At 43.2% G+C, this 24,153-nt stretch overlaps 1 non-coding gene across 1 annotated transcript; it reads left to right on the forward strand.

Annotated features, from left to right (window-relative positions):
* The first annotated feature begins 16,799 nt into the window (after positions 1–16,799).
* Positions 16,800–16,948, forward strand: LOC124032494. The gene has a single exon (XR_006838306.1). It is a non-coding gene; the product is annotated as a 5.8S ribosomal RNA (ribosomal RNA).
* Positions 16,949–24,153: the final 7,205 nt, after the last annotated feature.

Consider the following 24,153-nt stretch of genomic DNA (forward strand, 5'->3'; position numbering starts at 1 on the left):
AAGTGGTCAGATGAAGCAGATGCTAAACTACAGGACTGTTTGCAATCACAGACTGGAACATGTTCCGGAATTCTTACGATTGCATTGTGGAGTAAACCATATCAGTCACTGGCTTTATCAATAGGTGCATTGAGGATGTCTTCCCCACAGTGACTGTACGTACATACCCCAACCAGAAGCTATGGATTACAGGCAACATTCACACTGAGCTAAAGATTAGAGCTGCCGCTTTCAAGGTGCGGAACTCTAACCCAGAAGCTTAAAATAAATCCTGCTCTGCCCTCCAACGAACCATCAAACAGGCAAAGCGACAATGCAGGGTTAAGATTGAATCGTACTACATTGTCTCTGACGCTCATCCTATGTGGCAGGGCTTGCAAACTATTACAGACTACAAAAGGAATCACAGCCGCAAGCTGCCCAGTGATACAAGCCTACCAGACGAGCTAAATCACTTCTATGCTCGCTTCTAGGCAAGCAACAATGAAGCATGCATGAGATCATCAGCTGTTCCGGACTACTGTGTGATCACACTCTCTGTAGCCAATGTGAGTAAGACCTTTAACACTTTTTCTGCTTACTACATGTTTTCATATGTGTTATTTCATCATTTTTATGTCTTCACTATTATTCTACAATGTAGAAAATAGTAAAAATAAAGAAAATCCCTTGGATGAGTAGGTGTGTTCAAAATTTTGACAGGTACTGTATATTGACCAACATAACAATATGACTTCCATTTTTGTCTTTCATATCACATGATCATTAGTATGACAAGTAATATACTGCAGCTGGGTTCATGAACAAGCTCCACCCAACATGGCGTAGCAGTAAGTTGTCCTCTCGTATCGTCTCTCTGTAAATATCGTCTCTTTTTCGTTTTAGATATTTTTTTTCTTCGCATATCTTTAAAAACATTTTGCTAAACCTAAGCTTCCAAATACTCTTCTGCAACCCGCCAATGTAGCTACTTTTCCTAAAGTAGTTATATTTACTTCGGAACTGGACCCCATCAACTGAAGCTAGCCAGCCAACTACCAGCTATGCTAGCGGTCTTCAGCTAACCGGTCATCAACTAACCTTTAGCTCGGAAAGCTCTCGCCAGTTCGAACAACGCGACGCTAACCAGAGCATAACGGTCCTATTTAAAAAATAAAATAAAAACTTACCCCCGGATTGCTACCACAAATGGAACATTCTTCTGCTGGATCTTCTTAACTAGCTATCGAGCTAAACAGCAACCCTGGTTGATTACTCCTGGCTAGCGTTTCCACCCACGTAGCTTGAAGCTAGCCCGGCCAGAGCTCCTAGCATACTCCTGGGCTACAATACCTTGACTACGACCGGTCTATCGATATCACTGCATGAAGAGGAATAAACAGACTCACCCCATCGCGACGTCCTCCAAAGGCTAACTCGCTATCTCCTTGCTTGTTAGTTTGGCATGCTAACTGCTAGCTTGTTTAGCCCAGGTCCGCTAACTACTACCTTGTTTACCCCGGCCTGCTAATCTGTTAGCTTGTTAGCACAGGCCTGCTAACCGTCTGCATCGCCGCGTCCCAAAAACGCAGTGCCCCATATGTACTCTATCTCTTCCTGATTTTTTTTTTACATTTGTTTATACCTTCCGGAAACCTGCCTCAGCCAATGTGATACGGAATCGCTATTATCTTTATTTTTAGAACACACTCAAGAACCTCCAGAAGCTAACCAGCTAGCTAGCTACAAGCTATTTAGTCATTGTTAGTTTTCTTAACCTGGATAACACTCGCCAGTCCAGCTTCCCTGCCCCATCCACCGCTGCCCCCTGGACTCTGATCACTTGGCTACATAGCTGATGCACGCTGGACTATCCATTAATCACGGTACTCCATTCTGCTTGTTTGTTTTATCTGCCGAGTTGCCTAGTCAATGCCATCTCACCTGCTGTTGTTATGCTAGCTGATTAGCTGTTGTCTCACCCACTGTTTTAGCTAGCTTTCCCAATTCAACACCTGTGTTTACTGTATGCCTCGCTGTATGTCACTCTCAAATGTCAATATGCCTTGTATACTGTTGCTCAGGTTAGTTATCATTGTTTTAGTTCACAATGGAGCCCCTAGTCCTATTCCTCATACCACTGATACCTCCTTTGTCCCACCTCCCACATATGCGGTGCCTCACCCATTACAACCAGCATGTCCAGAGATAAAACCTCTCTCATCATCACCCAGTGCCTGGGCTTACCTCCACCGTACCCGCACCCCACCATACCCCTGTCTGTGCATTATGCCCTGAATATATTCTACCATTCCCAGAAACCTGCTCCTCTTATTCTCTGTCCCCAACGCTCTAGGCGACCAGTTTTGATAGTCCTTAGCCGCACCCTCATACTACTCCTTCTCTGTTCCGCGGGTGATGTGGAGGTAAACCCAGGCCGTGCATGTCCCCAGGCACCCTCATTTGTTGACTTCTGTGATCGAAAAAGCCTTGGTTTCATGCATGTCAACATTAGAAGCCTCCTCCCTAAGTTTGTTTTACTCACTGCTTTAGCACAATCTGCTAACCCTGATGTCCTTTCCGTGTCTGAATCCTGGCTCAGGAAGGCCACCAAAAATTCAGAGATTTCCATACCCAACTATAACATCTTCCGTCAAGATAGAACTGCCAAAGGGGGAGGAGTCGCAGTCTACTGCAGAGATAGCCTGCAAAGTAATGTCATACTTTCCAGGTCCATACCCAAACAGTTCGAACTACTACTTCTGAAAATTACTCTCTCCAGAAATAAGTCTCTCACTGTTGCCGCCTGCTACCGACCCCCCTCAGCTCCCAGCTGTGCACTGGACACCATTTGTGAATTGATTGCCCCCATCTAGCTTCTGAGTTTGTTCTGTTAGGTGACCTAAACTGGGATATGCTTAACACCCCGGCAGTACTACAATCTAAGCTAGATGCCCTCAATCTCACACAAATCATCAAGGAACCCACCAGGTACAACCCTAACTCTGTAAGCAAGGGCACCCTCATAGACGTCATCCTGACCAACTGGCCCTCCAAATACACCTCCGCTGTCTTCAACCAGGATCTCAGCGACCACTGCCTCATTGCCTGTATCCGCTACGGTGCCGCAGTCAAACGACCACCCCTCATCACTGTCAAACGCTCCCTAAAACACTTCTGTGAGCAGGCCTTTCTAATCGACCTGGCCCGGGTATCCTGGAAGGATATTGACCTCATCCCGTCAGTTGAGGATGCCTGGTCATTCTTTAAGAGTAACTTCCTCACCATATTAGATAAGCATGCTCCGTTCAAAAAATGCAGAACTAAGAACAGATACAGCCCTGGGTTCACTCCAGACCTGACTGCCCTCGACCAGCACAAAAACATCCTGTGGCGGACTCAGGAACCAATACACGCAGTCAGTCAGGAAAGCTAAGGCCAGCTTCTTCAGGCAGAAGTTTGCATCCTGTAGCTCCAACTCCAAAAAGTTCTGGGACACTGTGAAGTCCATGGAGAACAAGAGCACCACCTCCCAGCTGCCCACTGCACTGAGGCTAGGGAACACGGTCAACACCGACAAATCCATGATTATCGAAAACTTCAACAAGCATTTCTCAACGGCTGGCCATGCCTTCCGCCTGGCTACTCCTACCTCGGCCAACAGCTCCGGCCCCCCCGCAGCTCCTCGCCCAAGCCTCTCCAGGTTCTCCTTTACCCAAATCCAGATAGCAGATGTTCTGAAAGAGCTGCAAAACCTGGACCCGTATAAATCAGCTGGGCTTGACAATCTGGACCCTCTATTTCTGAAACTATCCGCCGCCATTGTCGCAACCCCTATTACCAGCCTGTTCAACCTCTCTTTCATATTGTCTGAGATCCCCAAGGATTGGAAATCTGCCACAGCCATCTGAGACACCCTGGACCCAAACTGTTACAGACCTATATCCATTCTGCCCTGCCTATCTAAGGTCTTCGAAAGCCAAGTCAACAAAGAGGTCACTGACCATCTCGAATCCCACCGTATCTTCTCCGCTATGCAATCTGGTTTCCGAGCCGGTCACGGGTGCACCTCAGCCACACTCAAGGTCCTAAACGACATCATAACCGCCATCGATAAAAGACAGTACTGTGCAGCCGTCTTCATCGACCTTGCCAAGGCTTTCGACTCTGTCAATCACCATATTCTTATCGGCAGACTCAGTAGCCTCGGTTTTTCGGATGACTGCCTTGCCTGGTTCACCAATTACTTTGCAGACAGAGTTCAGTGTGTCAAATCGGAGGGCACGTTGTCCGGTCCTCTGGCAGTCTCTATGGGGGTGCCACAGGGTTCAATTCTCGGGCCGACTCTTTTCTCTGTGTATATCAATGATGTTGCTCTTGCTGCGGGCGATTCCCTGATACACCTCTACGCAGACGACACCATTCTGTACACTTTCGGCCCGTCATTGGACACTGTGCTATCTAACCTCCAATCGAGCTTCAATGCCATACAACACTCCAACTGCTCTTAAACGCTAGTAAAACCAAATGCATGCTTTTCAACCGATCGCTGCCTGCACCCGCTTGCCCGACTAGCATCACCACACTGGATGGTTCCGACCTTGAATATGTGGACACCTATAAGTACCTAGGTGTCTGGCTAGACTGCAAACTCTCCTTCCAGACCCATATCAAACATCTCCAATCGAAAATAAAATCAAGAGTCGGCTTTCTGTTCCGCAACAAAGCCTCCTTCACTCACGCTGCCAAGCTTACGCTAGTAAAACTGACTATCCTACCGATCCTCGACTTCGGCGATGTCATTTACAAAATAGCTTCCAATACTCTACTCAGCAAATTGGATGCAGTCTATCACAGTGCCATCTGTTTTTTCACCAATGCCCTTATACCACCCACCACTGCGACCTGTGTGCTCTAGTTGGCTGGCCCTCGCTACTTATTCGTCGCCAGACCCACTGGCTCCAGGTCATCTATAAGTCTATGCTAGGTAAAGCTCCGCCTTTTCTCAGCTCACTGGTCACGATAACACACACCCGTAGCACACGCTCCAGCAGGTATATCTCGCTCGTCATCCCCAAAGCCAACTCCTCGTTTGGCTGCCTTTCTTGCCAGTTCTCTGCTGCCAATGACTGGAACGATTTGCAAAAATCACTGAAACTGGAGAATTATATTTCCCTTCACTAACTTTAAACATCAGCTATCTGAGCAGCTAACCGATTGCTGCAGCTGTACATAGCCCATCTGTCAATAGCCCAACCAATCTACCTACCTCATCCCCATATTGTCTTTATTTACTTTTCTGCTCTTCGCACACCAGTATTTCTATTTGCACATCATCATCTGCTCATCTATCAGTCCAGTGTTAATTTGCTAAATTGTAATTACTCCACTACTATGGCCTATTTATTGCCTTACCTCCTCACGCCATTTGCACACACTATATAAAGACTTTCTTTTTTTCTATTGTGTTATTGACTGTACACTTGTTTATTCCATGTGTAACTCTGTGTTGTTGTTGTTTGTGTAGCACTGCTTTGCTTTATCTTGGCCAGGTCGCAGTTGTAAATGAGAACTTGTTCAACTAACCTACCTGGTTAAATAAAGGTGAAATAAAAATAAATGAATAAAAACGCAAGGTTGTACGCTGTTGCCTTTGCCTTTTGCTCGAGCCATTGAACCTATCTCTCAAGCGATCAGATTTCTCGCAAAGTACACGGCAATAATACTCAAGATACTCTATATGCAGATTAAATGATCTTCTATGTAATAGAACCCCAATCTATTCCAGCTATATTTGATTTGATTAACCTGTTTGGTATCTTCTTGGGATATAGAATAAATTGGAATAAGCGCGAATTAAGGCCCATAAAGATGCAAAAACCCTCTAGATTAGAACTTCTTACATTTTAATCTAAGTTCTTTCCTAATCAACTGGACTCAATTATCAATCCATTCATCTGGGATCATAAAACACACAGGAGAGGTTAAAAAACACCTCTGTAAAATGCAAGGAGGATTGTCTCTCCCAAATTGTATATTTTACTATTGGGCCGCTAACCTCCATGCTATTACGTTTTGGCTGGATGATGCAAATCCATCATCCAGCTGGCTTAGTATGGAGTGTGAGGATTGCCACCCCCTCTCGATTGGCACTGTGATTTTGTCCCCTGTCAATTTGGAGATGACACTTCATAGCACAGTCCATTTCTAAAAGCAATTTAAGTTGAATTTTGACCTTAGACCAATATCATTCCTGCACCCTTTTGCAAGGAATCCCTCCTTTGCCTCCTCTAACCTTGATATCACCTATTGAGCGATGGGGAGAGCTAGGGATCAATGCCATAGGGGATCTACAATATATGTAGAAGGGACCTTTGCCTCCTTTGATTTGCTGAGGGAAACCTATAATCTTTCCAGAAGTAACATTTACAGATACCTACATATTACAGACTGTTAGAAAACATCCTCCTGCAGTTGGAAATGCTAAACCTTCCATGTTTGACGGATGCATCAAAATTGGTTCCACCTCATGCAAACTGATATCTTATCTATATGACGCTTTTTAATATTTTTGCACACATTCTACAGGTGCCATTAAGGCAACATGGGAGGATAAGCTAGGCACTGACATTTCCATAGCAGACTGGGAAGATAGCTTGGAGTATATCCACACCTGCTCCATTAACTCCAGACATCGTCTCATACAACTAAACATATAATACAGATTACACTATTCCAAAACTAAGCTGCATATGATATTTCCAGATTCATCCCATATGTGTGATGAATGTCATGCTGCGGAGGGTACACTGCTCCATTGTTTTGCCCTATGATCTAACTTGCATGGATACCTGTGTGGAACTTTTAGGATCCTCTCTGAAGTTATGGAGAGTTTAATTGACCCAGACCTGCTTCTGATTATCCTGGGAGTGTCAGAAAACCTAAACAGATTAGTTGTTTTGGGGGGTTGGTTAATCGCTTAGTCTCATTTCGGCAAAAAAAAATACATAATCTTAGTGTTTTGGAAAAGGAAGGAAGTTCCTGATATCAAATTTTGTCTCAGAGATTTGGCAAACACTCAACCTCTCCTATCTTATTTGGACCATTCGGTCACTGTGCATTTGTACACCTCAATGCACTCTCAATCAACTTTCAATCTACCCTTGGGCGGCATGTGCTTACCCCGTCACACGAGCAGTTGATGGATGATGAAGGGAGGGTTGATGGAAGGATGGATATGCCCTTTTTTCTCTGTTTACCTGTCCTTGTTCTGTATATATCTTATTAGGTATTATTTTTTTTTTTACCTATAACTCTTGGATCTTTTTGTATGTCTCTGCTCTTTTATGTTTATATAAGAATTGCATACTTGTATTTTCTACGAAGTACCTATACACCATTCTTGTGTGCGCATTCAATAAAAAATATTTGAGCAAAAAGAGTCACTTGACTATCTTGTCAATATTATACACAGTCGTTTGTACAGTGCATTCAGAAAGTATTCAGACCCCTTCACCTTTTCCACATTTTGTTACATTACAGCCTTATTCTCAAAGGGATTTCCCTTTCCCACGCTTTGAACCTTGCGGCTTATACAATGACGCAGCTAATTTATGGAATCTGCTTTCACAAGATTCATGCCGCCAAACAACTGAGCACCGTCACATAATGTGACGTAAATCGAGCGCGCTCAAACTTCCCATCATTGTGATTACAGTAGTCATTTTGTCACCCTCATCATGGCAAAGACACGGAGAAATGCATATGATGCAGCTTTCAAGTTGAAGGCGATCGATCTGGCTGTTGGAAAAGGAAATAGAGCTGTTGCACGGGAGCTTGGCCTTAATGAGTCGATGATAAGACGTTGGAAACAGCAGCGTGAGGAACTGACTCAGTGCAAAAAGACGACAAAAGCTTTCAGAGGGAAGAAAAGCAGATGGCCCGAACTAGAAAATGAGCTTGAAGACTGGGTCAACACACAGAGAGCAGACGGCCGAGGTGTTTCAACTGTGCAGATCCGACTGAAAGCCAAAACAATCGCCACCACAATGAAGTTGGAGGATTTTAGAGGTGGATCATCGTGGTGTCTAAGATTTATGATACGTAAAGGCCTGTCCATCAGGTTATGGACCAGTCTGTGTCAGCAGCTCCCTCCCGACTACGAGGAAAGTGTTTAAAACTTCCGCAAATTCACTGAAAATCCACTATCATCAATGGGTTTTGAAAGGCTGGACTGCTGCGTGTTGAAGAGGGCAGCATGAGCTCAGCGGGGAATTTGCCTCCGGCTGAAAGTGATGAGAGCGACAATGAAAACGATCCAACATCGGATGAAGCAATTCTGAAGCTATTCAACTCCGACACCGAAGGAAATGACTTCAGTTGTTTCAGTGCACAGGAGGAGGAAGATAGTGACCAATGACGTTCTTGTTAGGCTACTGTTTACTGCTATTTTTTTATTTTTTGTTACAAGCTGTGTTTCGTTAAAGCCTATTTTTTTACAAGCAGTGTTTCGTTTAAAAGCCTATTATTGTTACAAGCCGTGTTTCGTTAAAGCCTATTTATTTTTGTTTAAAAGCCTATTTATTTTTGTTACCAGCCATGTTTCGTTTATAGGCCTATTCATTTTTGTAACAAGCCGTGTTTCGTTTAAAAGCCTATTTTTTTTGTCACAAGCCGTATTTCATTTAAAAGCTGTGTAAAGTTCATTTGTTTCAATGTACCGGTAGGCACCTGTGGCTTATAGACATGTGCGGCTTATTTATGTACAAAAAAACATATATTTTTTAAATTCAGTGGGTGCTGCTCATATTCAGGTGCGCTTTATAGTCCAGAAATTACGGTACATATAAATATATGGAAGAGCGATGGCCGAACAGCATAGGCAAGATGCAGTAGATATAGTATAGAGTACAGTATATACATCTGAGATGAGTAATGTAGGGTATGTAAACATTACATAAAGTGGCATTATGTTGGCAGCAGCCACTCTCTACTGCTGTCCCTACGATGTGGATAGGGGGGTGCTCCCTCTGCCATTTACTGAAGTCCACGATCATCTCCTTTGTTTTGTCGATGTTGTGTGTGAGGTTATTTTCCTGACACCACACTCCGAGGGCCCTCACCTCTTCCCTGTAGGCCATCTCGTCGTTGTTGGTAAGCAAGCCTTCCACTGTAGTGTCGTCTGCAAACTTGATAATTGAGTTGGGAGTGCATGGCCACGCAGTCATGGGTGAACAGGGATTACAGGAGAGGGCTGTGAACGCACCCTTCTGGGGTGTTGAGGATCAGCGGGGTGGAGATGTTGTTTCCTATTCTCACCACCTTGGGGCGTCCCGCCAGAAAGTCCAGGACCTAGCTGCACAGGGGGGGTTTGGAGGGTACTATGGTGTTAAATGCTGAGCTGTAGTTGATGAACAGCATTCTTACATAGGTATTCCTCTTGTCCAGATGGGTTAGGGCAGTGTGCAGTGTGATTGCGATTGCGTCGTCTGTGGACCTATTGGGGCGGTAAGCAAATTGGAGTGGGTCTAGGTTGTCAGGTAGGGTGGAGGTGATGTGATCCTTGACTAGTCTCTCAAAGCACTTCATGATGACGGAGGTGAGTGCTATGGGGCGATAGTCATTTAGCTCAGTTACCTTAGCTTTCTTGGAAACAGGAACAATAGCGGACCTCTTGAAGCATGTGAGAACAGCATACTGGGATAGAGATTGATTGAATATGTCCGTAAACACATCAGCCAGCTGGTCTGTTCATGCTCTGAGGACACGGCTAGGGATGCCATCTGGGTTAACACGTTTAAATGTTATACTCGTGTTGACTGTGATAAAGGAGAGCCTGCAGGTTTTGGTAGCGGGCCGTGTCGGTGGTACTGTATTGTCCTCAAATCGGGCAAAGAAGTTGTTTAGTTTGACTGGGAGGAAGACAATGGGTTCCGCGATGGGTTTTGTCTGTGTCGTTGTCCTGTTGGAAGGTGAACCTTCATCCCATTCTGAGGTCCTGAGCGCTCTGGAGCAAGTTTTCATCAAGGATCTCTCTGTACTTTGCTCTGTTCATCTTTCCCTTGATCCTGCCTAGTCTTCCTGCCGCTTAAAAACATCCCAGCAGCATGATGCTGCCACCATCATTATTCAACGTAGGGATGGTATTGGCCAAGTGACGACTGGTGCCTGGTTTTCTCCAGACGTGACACTTGGCATTCAGGTCAAAGACTTCAATATTGGTTTCATCAGACCAGAGAATCTTGTTTCTCATGGTCTGAGAGTTCTTTTGGCGAACTCCAAGCGGGTTGTCATGTTCCTTTTACTGAGGACTGGCTTCCGCCTGGCAACTCTACAATAAAGACCTTAATGGTGGAGTGCTGCATAGGAGAACCTTCCAGAAGGACAACCATCTATCTCCACAGAGGAACTCTGGAGCTCTGTCAGAGTGACCATTGGGTTCTTGGTCACCCCGCTGACCAAGGCCCTTCTCCGCAATTGCTCAGTTTGGCCGAGCAGACAGCTCTAAAATGAGTCTTGCTGGTCAAGCTGGTCATTTATGAACATTTGAACATCTTGGCCATGTTCTGTTATAATCACCACCTGGCACAGCCAGAAGAGGACTGGCCACCCCTCATAGCCTGGTTCCTCTCTAGGTTTCTTCCTAGGCTTAGGCCTTTCTAGGGAGTTTTTCCTAGCCACCGTGCTTCTACACCTGCATTGCTTGCTGTTTGGGGTTTTAGGCTGGGTTTCTGTACAGCACTTTGAGATATCAGCTGATGTACGAAGGGCTATATAAATACATTTGATTTGATTTGGTGGTTCCAAACTTCTTCCAATTAAGAATGATGGAGGCCACTGTGTTTTGGGGGACTTTCACAACTTTTGGTACCTTTTTTGGTACCTTTCCCCACATTCCTGTCTCTGAGCTCTATGGACAATTCCTTTGACCTCATAGCTTGGTTTTTGCTCTGACATGCGCTGCCAACAGTGGGACCTTATACAGACAAGTGTCTGCCTTTTCAAATCATGTTCAATCAATTGAATTTACCACAGGTGGACTCTTATCAAGTTGTAGAAACATCAATGGAAACATGATGCATCTGAACTCAATTTCGAGTCTCATAGCAAAAGTTCTGAATACTTATGTAAATAAGGTCTAAAACCTGTTTTTGCTTTGTTATTATTATGGGGTATTGTGTGTAGATTGATGAGGATTTAAAAAATGTAATCAATTTTAGAATAAGGCTTTAACGTAACAAAATGTGAAAAAAATATATAGGGTCTGAATACTTTCCAAATGCACTGTATAGGTCTACAAAGGCCCTAAAATATCCACTTCCATCATGATGTTTTCAAAATGGTTTGTGATACAAAGCATGTCAAACATGCTTCCTCCCAATTAAGTCTCTAAATCTGAGATACCCAAATGTTTTCAGGCTAGGCTGGTGTGGAATTGCTCTTATCTTAATTGAAATAAGCATACGCCAATTAAAACACCTGGATTCCTGAGCAATCTTTTGAATAATTAGAACATATAAACACCTTAATCCGAGTTTTAGCATTGTATTTGATCTGCACATGTGCCAGCATCAGCTGCGCAACATACCTTTTATGAGCAAAAAACTGAAAGTACACATTTTAGAAATAGTTTTCACATACAAACTTCACAGTTTATGTCCATACTCAGAATCAAATAGGTTTCCCACAAATAACATGGTCGCAGCGGTAGAACGTTTATTATGCATTTATCCAATCAGGTAGACTGATTTCATATGTGTCTATATAAACAGGATTATTATGGACATTTGACTTCTTGCAAAGCATGTAAACATTTTAATCAAACTTTTATAATGATAACAATTGTACTATGTGCATGTAAATGTGCCCATTGATCTCTCTGTGTCCTATCTACCTACCTCTTTATCCCATCTCTCTCTATCCTTTGTCACTAATCACTTTCTCACTCATCTGTCCTCTCTACATCTCAACCCCTTCATTATCTGTGTGCCTTTACTCTATAGATTGGCCTTGATCGCTCTCTCATTATCTTTGATCGCTATTCACAAAGCAGTGCACAGATACACCTCCATTAGCTAAAGGCTGCTTTGTGTGTTACAAATATCCTCCTTGGTACAAATCTCCTCCTTGGTACAGTGCACTATCACAAAGCAGTCTTTGGACCTTATTAACCGGTAGAACCGAATTCATTAATAATACTTTCACCTACAGAACTTGCCTACCTTTTCTAGTGATCCCAGAGGGATCTCTTTAGCTTTGCTCTCTTGGAATAGGCTTTTATCACAGTTTACAGATATCTTGGCACATTTGGCAAACACAAAGTTGAGTTTTGTCCTGATTAACCTCAGGGATGTGTTGGTATCAACAAAAGATTTGTTGAGGTGGATGTTGGGGAATTTGGACTATATAGACGTTTGATAACACTTTCATGTTGCGTAATAATATATTCCAACACCAGTGATAAGATACAGGCATGATAATATAAATATGCCATTTAGCAGAAACGTTTATCTAGTGACAGTTATTTTTGCATTATACATTACGTGTGGGTGGCCCCAGCGGGAATCAAACCCACGATCCTGAAATTGCAAGCACCATTCACCAACAGATTACTGCACCTGTACATCTCACCTCAGTTGTTCACATTGTATATATACTTATTTTCTATTGTATTATTGACTGTATGTTTGTTTTACTCCATGTGTAACTCTGTGTTGTTGTATGTGTCAAACTGCTTTGCTTTATCTTGGCCAGGTTCTCAACTTGCCTACCTGGTTAAATAAAGATTTTAAAAAAATCTATACCAACTGATTCACAGAGGACCACAGAACGCATGATCTACAGTACATGTAATATGAGGAAGGAGGCATGTTATATGCAAGAGATGAAACCAAAGAGAATATTCATGAACAACATATTGAACATTTATCATCTTTCGAAAAAAGCATTTATAATTTATGATCAATTGTGTCTGACCAACCAGAGAGAATACTGAGAATTCTAATGTAGAGAGATCTAACTCCATGGGGAGAAACACACCCCACATTAACACACTCCACATTATTAACACACTCCACATTTAACAACACACCCATTTACATTTACATTTAAGTCATTTAGCAGACGCTCTTATCCAGAGCGACTTACAAATTGGTGCATTCACCTTATGAAATCGAGTGGAACAGTCACTTTACAATAGTGCATCTAAATCTTAAAGGGGGGGGGGGGTGAGAGGGATTACTTATCCTATCCTAGGTATTCCTTAAAGAGGTGGGGTTTCAGGTGTCTCCGGAAGGTGGTGATTGACTCCGCTGTCCTGGCGTCGTGAGGGAGTTTGTTCCACCATTGGGGGGGCCAGAGCAGCGAACAGTTTTGACTGGGCTGAGCGGGAGCTGTACTTCCTCAGTGGTAGGGAGGCGAGCAGGCCAGAGGTGGATGAACGCAGTGCCCTTGTTTGGGTGTAGGGCCTGATCAGAGCCTGGAGGTACTGAGGTGCCGTTCCCCTCACAGCTCCGTAGGCAAGCACCATGGTCTTGTAGCGGATGCGAGCTTCAACTGGAAGCCAGTGGAGAGAGCAACACACTCCACATTATTAACACACTCCACATGTGCACACGCACACACATGCATATTACACCATGCACACCTTAATATATAATAATAATAATATATGCCATTTAGCAGACGCTTTTATCCAAAGCGACTTACAGTCATGTGTGCATACATTCTACATATGGTTGGTCCCGGGGATCGAACCCACTACCCTGGCATTACAAACGCCATGCTCTACCAACTGAGCTACAGAAGGACCACAACGGATACTTGGATTATTGTCTCCCATGATGAAATGGGAGAGGAAATGGGAGAGGGGACTATGGATCTGTCTCCGTACGTTTGTTAGTACATTAGTCACACGCAATATTACAGCACGGACCTGATTTTTATGAAACTTGAGTGAAAGATGCGTCTTGCCATAGAGACCCGGCATTTACAAAATTACACTGATTGGCCCAAGGAGTTATAGTAATTAATAGAAATGTATTAATCACACACTATATCTCAATTGCCCCAAGGGGGGATGCTGCATCATTCGTGGGGAACGACATATTTACTGTTGTTCCAATGTGTCACGACTTCCGCCGAAGTTGGTCCCTCTCCTTGTTCGGGCGGCGGTCGAAGTCACCGACCTTCTAGCCATCGCTGATCCTCTTTTCATTTCCCTTTGGTTTTGTCTTGTCTTCCATCACATCTAGAATAAGCTCGTCAAAGGTAAGACACAATTTATATTTTTATTTCTGCGTTTTGTGTCACGCCTGCAGGGTTGAAATATGCTTCTCTCTCTTTGTTTACGGAGGGGCTATCCTCAGATAATAGCATTATTTGCTTTCGCCGAAAAGCCTTTTTGAAATCTGACATGTTGGCTGGATTCACAACACGTGTAGCTTTAATTTGGTATCTTACATGTGTGATTTCATGGAAGTTTGATATTTATAGTAATTTATTTGAATTTGGCACTCTGCATTTTCTCTGGTAGTGTCCCACATATCCCAGAAAGGTTAATGAAGTGGTGATTAAAGAGCTCAGCCATGTGCTTTTTGTCACTAACAACCACATCATCAACTTGGAGATAATGAGTGGGCTGGACATTCTGAAAGAGGAGATCAGATTGGTCTGCCATGTAGCACGCTTCTGTTATGAACTGGTCAGTGTGTGTAGGTAATCCTTTCTAACATAGTTTTTTTAAAAGATATCACGTAATAGCACTGCATAAGTGTTGCTCTCCACCTTCTGGAGGACCGAGTGTTGAAATCAGTGGAATTAGAGTACGATAGCTAAGGAGATGGAGAAAATTCTGGCGGAGGGGCGTCGAAAAGAGAAGTTGTATAAAACACTTGTCTCTGGATTACATCTTCAAACTAAGGGCAACCATGGCATCCCTGACAGAGAGCATACATCCATGTATACGGGTAAGAGAGTCTACCTAACTACATTTTCAGATATTAAACATTTCAAATGTAGTCAAAGTCATTTTAATTTCAAGTTCAAATGTACCTTTGACTAGCTAGCTAACGTAATTGGCTGGCTAGACAGCTAACGTCATGTGTATGATCTGTGTAGTAATATTCGTATCTCAGAGCCATTTGCATTGCTAATTATAGCCTAATGTTAGCTAGCTAACATTGAACCTGGTTGGTTAGCTACCAGCAGATTTATGCAGTGTAGTAACGTTATGAGTTGGGATTATTGTTCATTGTTTCACTAGCTAGCTACAACTCTAAACTACAGACTCCACTATGCAAGTAACTATTTCAATAGAATGTTTATGATGTCACTGTGACAACTGTGGCAATTCTAGAGCTAATACATGTCAACGAGCACTAACCATTGGGGATGCGGGCATTTATCAGACCCAAAACCCATGCGGGGTGCTCTCAGGTGCTTTGGTGACTCCGGATAACCTTCAGCCGATTGCCCTACCTTTGTGGCGGTGACAACTCATTTGAATGTCTGCCCTATCAACTTTCTGTGCCATGGGTAACAGGGAATCAGGGTTCAATTCCAGAGAGGGAGTCTGAGAAATGGCTACAACATCAAAGGAAGGTAGCAGGTGTACAAATGACCCACACCCAAATTGCCCACACCCACAATAATGATACAGGACACTTTCGAGGTCCTGTAATTGGAATGAGTACAGTTGAAATCCATTAATGAGGATCCATTGGAGGGCAAGTCTGGTGCCAGCAGCCGCGGTAATTCCAGCTCCAATAGCGTATTGTAAAGTTGCTGCAGTTAAAAAGCTCATAGTTGGATCTCTGTAGCCAGCTGTCGGTCGCCACGAGACGAGCAACCGACGAGCAACTGAATAGTTGGTGGAGTGATCCAACTTCTTAGAGGGACAAGTGGCGTTCAGCCACATGAGCAATAACAGGTCTGTGATGTCCTTAGATATCTGGGGCTGCACGCACGTCAAACTGAGCGGATCAGCGTGTCTACCCTTCGCTGAGAGTCGTGGGTAACCTGTTGAACCCCACTCGTGATAGGGATTGCAACTATTTCCCATAAAGAAGGAACTCCCAGTAAGCGTGGGTAATACGCTTGCGTTGATTAAATCCCTGCCCTTTGTAGACACCGCCAGTCACTACGACCGATTGGATGGTTTAGTGAGGTCCTTGGATCAGCCCTGCCGAAGTCGGTCACAGCCCTGGCAGAGCACCGAGAGGACGACCAAACTTGACTATCTAGAGGAAGTAAAAGTTGTAACAAGGATTCCGAAGGTGAACCTGCGGAAGTGCTCCAAAAACAAAACTCTGCTGTGGGCTGGGTAGGGGGCTCACGCCCCCCACCTCTCCCTTCCCTCTGCGCAGGGTTCTTGGCCGGGAGGGTGGCTTCGGCCCCAGACCTCCATGTCATCTGGGTTGCGCCCGACTGGCTCCACCCCCCCCCCCCTTTCCCCGTAAGGCACGGCCGCATGGCACACTTGTGGGCAGGTGCGTCGCCCGCGTCCCAAAAGGGATTGAGGGCTACCGGTGAATGGGGTCTCCCATCTCCAACATTAAGCTGCTTAGGTGTCGCCCAGCACCCTCACACGGCTCCGGGAACCTAGCCAACCACTATGTGCCCTGGTGCAGGTGGGGCTTTAATGTCTCCCCTTCCGTCGATTTGGAGAAGGTGGAGCACCTGGACACTTTTCGTTCAACCGTAATCCTTTTTGCTCTCACTCTGGTGAAGGACGGGCAGGGGAAAGGAAGGCAACCTCCCCAACCCAACCCAACCCCGCCTAGCCACTAGCCTCTGCATAAAACAAAAAAATAAAAGAGTACAATTCTTAGCGGTGGATCACTCGGCTCGTGCGTTGATGAAGAACGCAGCTAGCTGCGAGAACTGAATTGCAGGACGCATTGATCATCGACACTTTGAACGCACCTTGCGGCCAAAGGTTCCTACTGGAGCTACACCTGTCTGAGGGTTGCTTTGTATATAATACAGACATAAAAATGAATACCATATATGGATACTTTTTAAAAAGTTATTCAACTCTAAATTACCAAAGTTACCATAGATTGCCAAAGATTACCTGGTAATGTCCTACATTAGTACATTTGATGTGCAACAGTAGAAACATGTATGTTTACCACAAATAAATAACCAAAGATCTCACATCTCTTAAAAATGTATTCCTTCATAGTCAGTGAGGGTACAGAAAGATTAAGTGCATTGGGTTGTTGCTGTTGTAATTACTGTTGTACTCCCAAGGTCGGAGGCTCGACCAAAACCTGTGAAACAAATGGGACCATAAACTGATAATAAAACTAACTGAGCCTCTATTCTACTTTTCATCTCTCTCTCTCACTCTCTCTTTCTTTCTCACCTAACTCCCCCAGTAATTTACTCTATAACTCTGCATATATATTGGGTTTCACTAGGTAATGCACAGTAACACAGGGCTAGTAAATTATCTTTCTGGATGCTGGATGCTCCGGCTGAAAAGTGACTTCAAGCACAGAAGCTAGCTAGCTACTAGCCGGAACAAATGAGAGAACACCTCACTCTGACCATTTTACTCACCCTATCTAAGAGGGTTAGACTGGTTGGCAACAACACAGACACTCAGGACAGAGGCACAGGTCAGTGTTTCAACTTAAATCATGTTTCCATTTTCCATGACTATCCAGGACAAAAAGTGGTTCTTCAAAGACTCTTTTCAATGAAGGATCTTTAGTCTTTCTGCCTAGTGTGTGGTACTGCTCACCTATTTAACCCTTTGTAATGATAAAAGGACAATTGTACAGAATGGATTTGACCTCCACACTCATATCTTTGAACCCTAGCCAAGGGGGTCTCAAGCCTTTGACACAGGACTAGTTCTGAAGGCCACAGCAGTCACCGCTTCAATTAAAGTCCCATTTAATAATAATAAAAATATATGCCATTTAGCAGATGCTTTTATCCAAAGCGACTTACAGTCATGTGTGCATACATTCTACGTATGGGTGGTCCCGGGGATCGAACCCACTACCCTGGCGTTACAAGCGCCATGCTCTACCAACTGAGCTACAGAAGGACATTCCCCAAGGCTAAAAGCCAAGAGACACTAACCTGAATGACCCCTTTGATGCATTAAAAAGTAACTCTCTCAGAGGATGTAGCCTAGCATTGTGGATGGTCAACTCACTTTCAAAGGGATTTTACTTTCTGCCCCATCAGGTTGAGCTATCATGCTCTTTAACTCCCTGTACACAGCAACAGGCATTTATATTATGAAAAGGCCCTTTCTCTCAGTCTCCAGTCCGTTGCCACTAATCCAATACGCCCATTAGAAGTGATGCATTATAAACTATGGAGCCCAAAAGCTCTCTCCTCATATTCTATTTTGTTCTGAGAGTGACACATCAATGACTGATCAAATGAGATCAGGTGTGTATTGTGGTTATGGAAGGTCTGCTGCCACCAGACCACTTACTGTATCCGTACTGACAGCAGAGAAGAAGCCATCCAGCAACTTTCCAATAAAATCGAAGAGACCAGCTGCCACTAAATAATAGCACAATAGATCAGTACAATCGCATGAGATGATGGGAAGTGGAGAGAAAGAATCCGTCACAATGTTGTCAATAACACATTGCATAGACGACACACATGGCGTACTACAACAAAATTATGTTTTTAATCCTTTGGTTTTTAATAGCTATTTCCCATTTGGGACCATGTTTTAATTTATTTTACCAGCAAAGTGTAGGTATCTCATCCATCCATTCATATTCAAAGTATTTCAATATGAGACAAAACCTTTAGGACTATGTTAAGTTCTAATATTGTAAACTGCAAAGTCTCCAAATTCTCCAATGGTCAAACCCTTGTATTAATGTGTTGTAGACACTGTTATTGTCTGACAACCTAAACCTTTCTTTTGGTCTTGTTGCCTCAATGTATAAAAAAAGCATAAAATAACTTAGATAAATCTTGTTACTGAGTGCAGACCTTCTACTAATGAAGCCATTAAACAACAGCCATAACCACCCTACTGTTCCAGGACACGTTTAATTTAAAAAAGCCGTTCTGCCGCGTGGATTTAATGCAAGATTATTGATATGGTCAAAACATAGTGTCATTTGCATAAAATTCAGTTTTCTGCCAATTTATTTCCATCCATTTCCAGTCCCTTGCGCATGCTCAGGTTGCCCAACAGCCCGCTCACCCACTTAGCTTCTTTTCCATCAGATATGAATGACTACCATAGTTTTATCGCCTTCAGTGGCAGCGAGCAAACCTCATCACAACAGGGTGAGCACGGCTGTCTACTTCAGTCTGGCAAAAGTCTAAACGGAATCCTTAGGACATCCCAACTCTGACCTCCCCATTTGAAATTGGCATTTAAAAGGTTAAGGGTTAAGGTTAGAGTTATGGTCAATGTTAGAGTTAAGGTAGGGATTAGGGTTAGGGTTTAGGGTATGGACAACCAAAGGATCCCAGGTAGCACTAACCATTATGTCTGCTACCTCCATTGTGTGCATATCGCCAACAAAAAGCTGTATAATTTTGCATTTCAAGCTAATAAATGTCTTAGCAACTAACATAAAATGCATATGGTAGTATATTGCTGGAGGGGAGCACTTTTGTTACGCACCTGAAAGCTGGCACTTTCTTTGATTAGCTTTTTGAAAAACAAATATGATAAAGGGGTGATGCAATGCAATGGCAAATCCGTGTTGGAGGGTAGTGAAATACATGTCGTTCAAATGATAATTTTATAGATTCACTATTGCAGAAATCGCTCCGCCATTTCCTGGTTGTTAAAATTCTAATACTTAATTAACCTAATTTCAGTTTATGTGAAAGCTTTAACAAGCAAGTATAGTGTAGAGAATCATTGTACCATCTAAACCGGCTGTGAAATATATTTTCCATAACCAAAAATATTGTATTTTCAAATGCAAAAACAAAACTTTAAAACAGGAACCATAGAAATTGTGCAACTAGATCTACAGCTTCTTAGACTTGCTTTCAATGAGAATTACTATCACGACTCAGGATTTGACCCAGATGCAGACACAGGAGGCGGATAGTTTGATTATAACAAAGGGGCAGGCAAGGGCAGGTCGACTGCAGGCAGAGGTTCATAATCCAAGGCAGATTAAATCAGGGACAGAACCTCAGGCAGAATCAGGGTCAGGACAGACAGAAAGGTGAGAACCGGGAAGACTAGGAAACAAAAACTTGAGAACAGGAAACACGCTGGTAAGACCTGACAAAACAACATGAAATGGCAACATACAAACAGAAAACGCAAGTATAAACAGACAGGGGATACAGGGGATAATGGGGAATAATAGGAGACACCTGGTGGGGTGTGGAAACAAGCACAAGACAGTTGAAACAGATCAGGGTGTGACATATTTCTGTCGTACAAAAAGTTACATATTGCAGCAGTAATTACATTTTGCAGTAGCTTGGTGGTAGTTGAACTAAATAAAAATCTTGGTAGTGCTTAATTACTTTGTGTAGTGGTTTAGCTATCTACTGGAACTACAAGCTACTTTTCTGGCAAAAATAAAATAAATGTGGGTGAAGTAGGTAAGAATTTCCTTTCTTTTTCAGTATCAAACCTACCTAATTCTCACTTTTTGTGTTCAATAGGCTAAATGAAACATCCTGTTAACATCTGACTCCAGAGTGATGTCTTGCAATTTGTAGTCTGACAATTCAGATTTAGATATGTTTTTTAAAAGTTTTAATGTAAACTAAAGGGTAGCTTAAAGCTTTAAAGTATTGAAGTTTAACTTCTTCCAGTGTGAAGTAATTGGTATCTTCGTAACATTAAAATACAGCCTCTGAAGTGTTTACCCATGATGTTTTTACTATTATATGTATATACAGCCGTATCAGATCAAAATGAAACCCCCAATATTAATTAATATGCTTGATGATTTTGAACATATAAATGGCATATCTGCATATCAAATATATCAAGTGACCTAATAACACAGTTAGATTAAATTGATGCATAATGCAAGGGGAAAATCTACTGCAGTACATGAACAGAATAACCCATTGCCGGACAGTGTAATATTTTGTAATGTGTCCCATGTCATATAATGTGTACGTGGCACATGAGATGAGGAAAAGCCATCAATTTCAACTGTTCGGATGCACATGTGGCACATAGTGCTTTCGTAAAATATTCAGATCCCTTCCATTTTTCCACATTTTGTTACTTTACAGCCTTATTCTAAAATGGATTAAATAATTTTTTCCCTAATCAATCTACCCCATAATGACAAAGCAAAAACAGGCTTTTAAAAATGTGTGTACATTTATTTAAAAAACAACTAAATACCTTATTTACAAAAGTATTTAGCCCCTTTGCTATGAGACTTGAAATTGACCTCAGGTGCATCCTGTTTGAATTGATCATCCTTGAGATGTTTCTACAACTTGATTGGAGTCCAACTGTAATAAATTCAACTGATTGGAAATTATTTGTAAAGGCCCATACCTGTCTATACAATTTCCCACAGCTGACAGTGAATGTCAGAGCTAAAACCTAGCCATGATGTTGAAGGAATTGTCCGTAGAGCTACGATGTTACGATAAATGAGTGATGAGGTGTGGAGTCGGGCGCAGAGAGCAAAAGATGTGGGAAAAAACACGCTTTAATGTCCCGGAAACATAACATGAACAAAAGTAGGAAAACAAATTAACAGAAATATAAACGGACAGCGTGAAACCCAAATGCAAACAAAAATACACTCAAACAACAAAACAGACAAACAAGCCTGCACGAAACAGAAGCAGGCTAAACAAACTATATATAACCCTACCCTAACAACCAAACAAGAAACAGGTGCTACCAATTAGACAGAACTAAAGGAACACAGAACAACGGATCGGCGATTGCTAGTAGACCGGCGACGACGACCGCCGAGCGCCACCCGAACAAGAAGGGGGGTCACCTTCGGTAATATTTGTGACATACGAGACAGGATTGTGTCAAGGCATAGATCTGTGGAAGGGTACCAAAAATTGTCTGCAGCATTGAAGGTCCCCAAGAACACAGTGGCCTCCATAATTATTAAATGGAAGAAGTTTGGAACCACCAAGACTCTTCCTAGCGATTGCCACCTGGCCAAATTGAGAAATTGGGGGAGAAAGGCCAAGGTCAGGGAAATTACCAAGAACCCGATGGTTACTCTGACATAGCTCTAGATTTCCTCTGTGGAGATTAGGAACTATCTCTGCAGCACTCCACCAATCAGGACTTTATAGTCAACTGGCCAGATGGAAGCCACTCCTCAGTAAAAAGCACATGACAGCCTGCTTGGAATTTGCCAAAATTTACCTAATGGACTGTCAGACCCTGAGAAACAAGATTCTCTGGTCTGATGACACCGAGATTGAACGCTTTGGCCTGAATGTCAAGCGTCACATCTGAAGGTATCCTGGCACCATCCCTACGGTGAAGCATTGTGGTGGCAGCATCATGCTGCTGGGATGTTTTTCAGCGGCAGGGACTGGGAGACTTGTCAGAATCGTGGCAAAGGTGAACGGGGCAGAGAGATCCTTGATGAAAACCTGCTCCAGAGAGCTCAGGACCTCGGAAGGAGAACATTCGCTCAAGTTTAACAGGACCACGATCCTAAGCACACAGCCAAGACAACGCAGGAGTGGCCTTGAGTGGCTCAACCAGAATGTCCTTGAGTGGCCCAACCAGTGCCCAGACTTGAACCCGATCGAACATCTCTGGAGAGACCTGAAAATAGCTGTGCAGCGATGCTCCCCATCAACCTGACAGAGCTTGAAAGGATCAACAGAGAAGAAAGGGATAAACTCCCCAAATATACAGTACCAGTCAAACTTTTGGACACTCCTCCTCATTCATTCATGTTTAAAAAAAATGTGTAATTTCATATGTAGAAAATAGTAATATGGAATCATGTATGGAATCATGTATTAACCAAAAAAGTGTTAAACACCCTTTTCCTTAAAGACAGCTTTGCATACTCTTGGCATTCTCTCAAGCAGCGTCATGAGGTAGTCACCTGGAATGCATTTCAATTAACAGGTGAGCCTTGTAAAAAGTTCATTTGTGGAATGTCTTTCCCTCTTAATACATTTGAGACAATCAGTTGTGTTGTGATAAGGTATGGGCGGTATATAGAAGGGAGCCCTATTTGGTAAAAGACCATGTCGATAAAATGACAAGAACAGCTCAAATAAGCAAAGAGAAATGACAGTCCATCATTAGTTTAAGACATGAAGGTCAGTCAATCCGGAAAATGTCAGTACAGTCGCAAAAACCATCATGCTCTATGATGAAACTGTCTCTCATGAGGACCGCCACAGGAAAGGAAGACCCAGAGTTACCTCTGCTGCAGAGTGTAAGTTCATTAGAGTTACCAGCCTCAGAAATTGCAGCCCAAATATATACTTCACTGAGTTCATGTAAGACACACCTCACCATCCACTCTTCAGAGGAGACTGCGTGAATCATGGTAAAATTGCTGCAAAGCAACCACTACTAAAGGCCACCAATAAGAAGAAGAGACTTGCTTCGGCCAAGAAACACAAGCAATGGACATTAGACCGCTGGAAATCTGTACTTTTTTCCCAATGAGTCCAAATGTAAGATTTTTGGTTCCAACCGCCGTGTCTTTGGGAGACACAGAGTAGGTGAATGGATGATCTCCGCATGTGTGGTTCCCACCTTGAAGCATGGAGGTGTGATGGTATGAGGGTGCTTTGCTGGTGAAACTGTCTGTGATTTATTTAGAATTCAAGGCACACTTAACCAGCATGGCTAACACAACATTCTGCAGCAACACGCCATCCCATCTGCTTTGCACTTAGTGGGACTATCATTTGCTTTTCAACAGGACAATTACCCAACAGACCTCCAGGCTGTGTCAGGGCTGTTTGACCAAGAAGGAGAGTGATGGAGTACTACATCAAATGACTTGGCCTCCACAATCACCCAACCTCAACACAATTGAGATGGTTTGGGATGAGTTGAACTGCAGAGTGAAGGAAAAGCAGCCAACAAGTGCTCAGCATATGTGGGAACTCCTTCAAGACTTGGAAAAGCATTCCAGGTGAAGCTGGTTGTGCAGAGCTGTCATCAAGGCAAAGGGTTGCTACTTCGAATAATCTCAAATATAAAATATATGTTGTTTTGTTTAA

This window comes from Oncorhynchus gorbuscha, linkage group LG03 (genome assembly GCF_021184085.1).
Source record: "Oncorhynchus gorbuscha isolate QuinsamMale2020 ecotype Even-year linkage group LG03, OgorEven_v1.0, whole genome shotgun sequence".
Taxonomy (NCBI): Eukaryota; Metazoa; Chordata; class Actinopteri; order Salmoniformes; family Salmonidae; genus Oncorhynchus; species Oncorhynchus gorbuscha.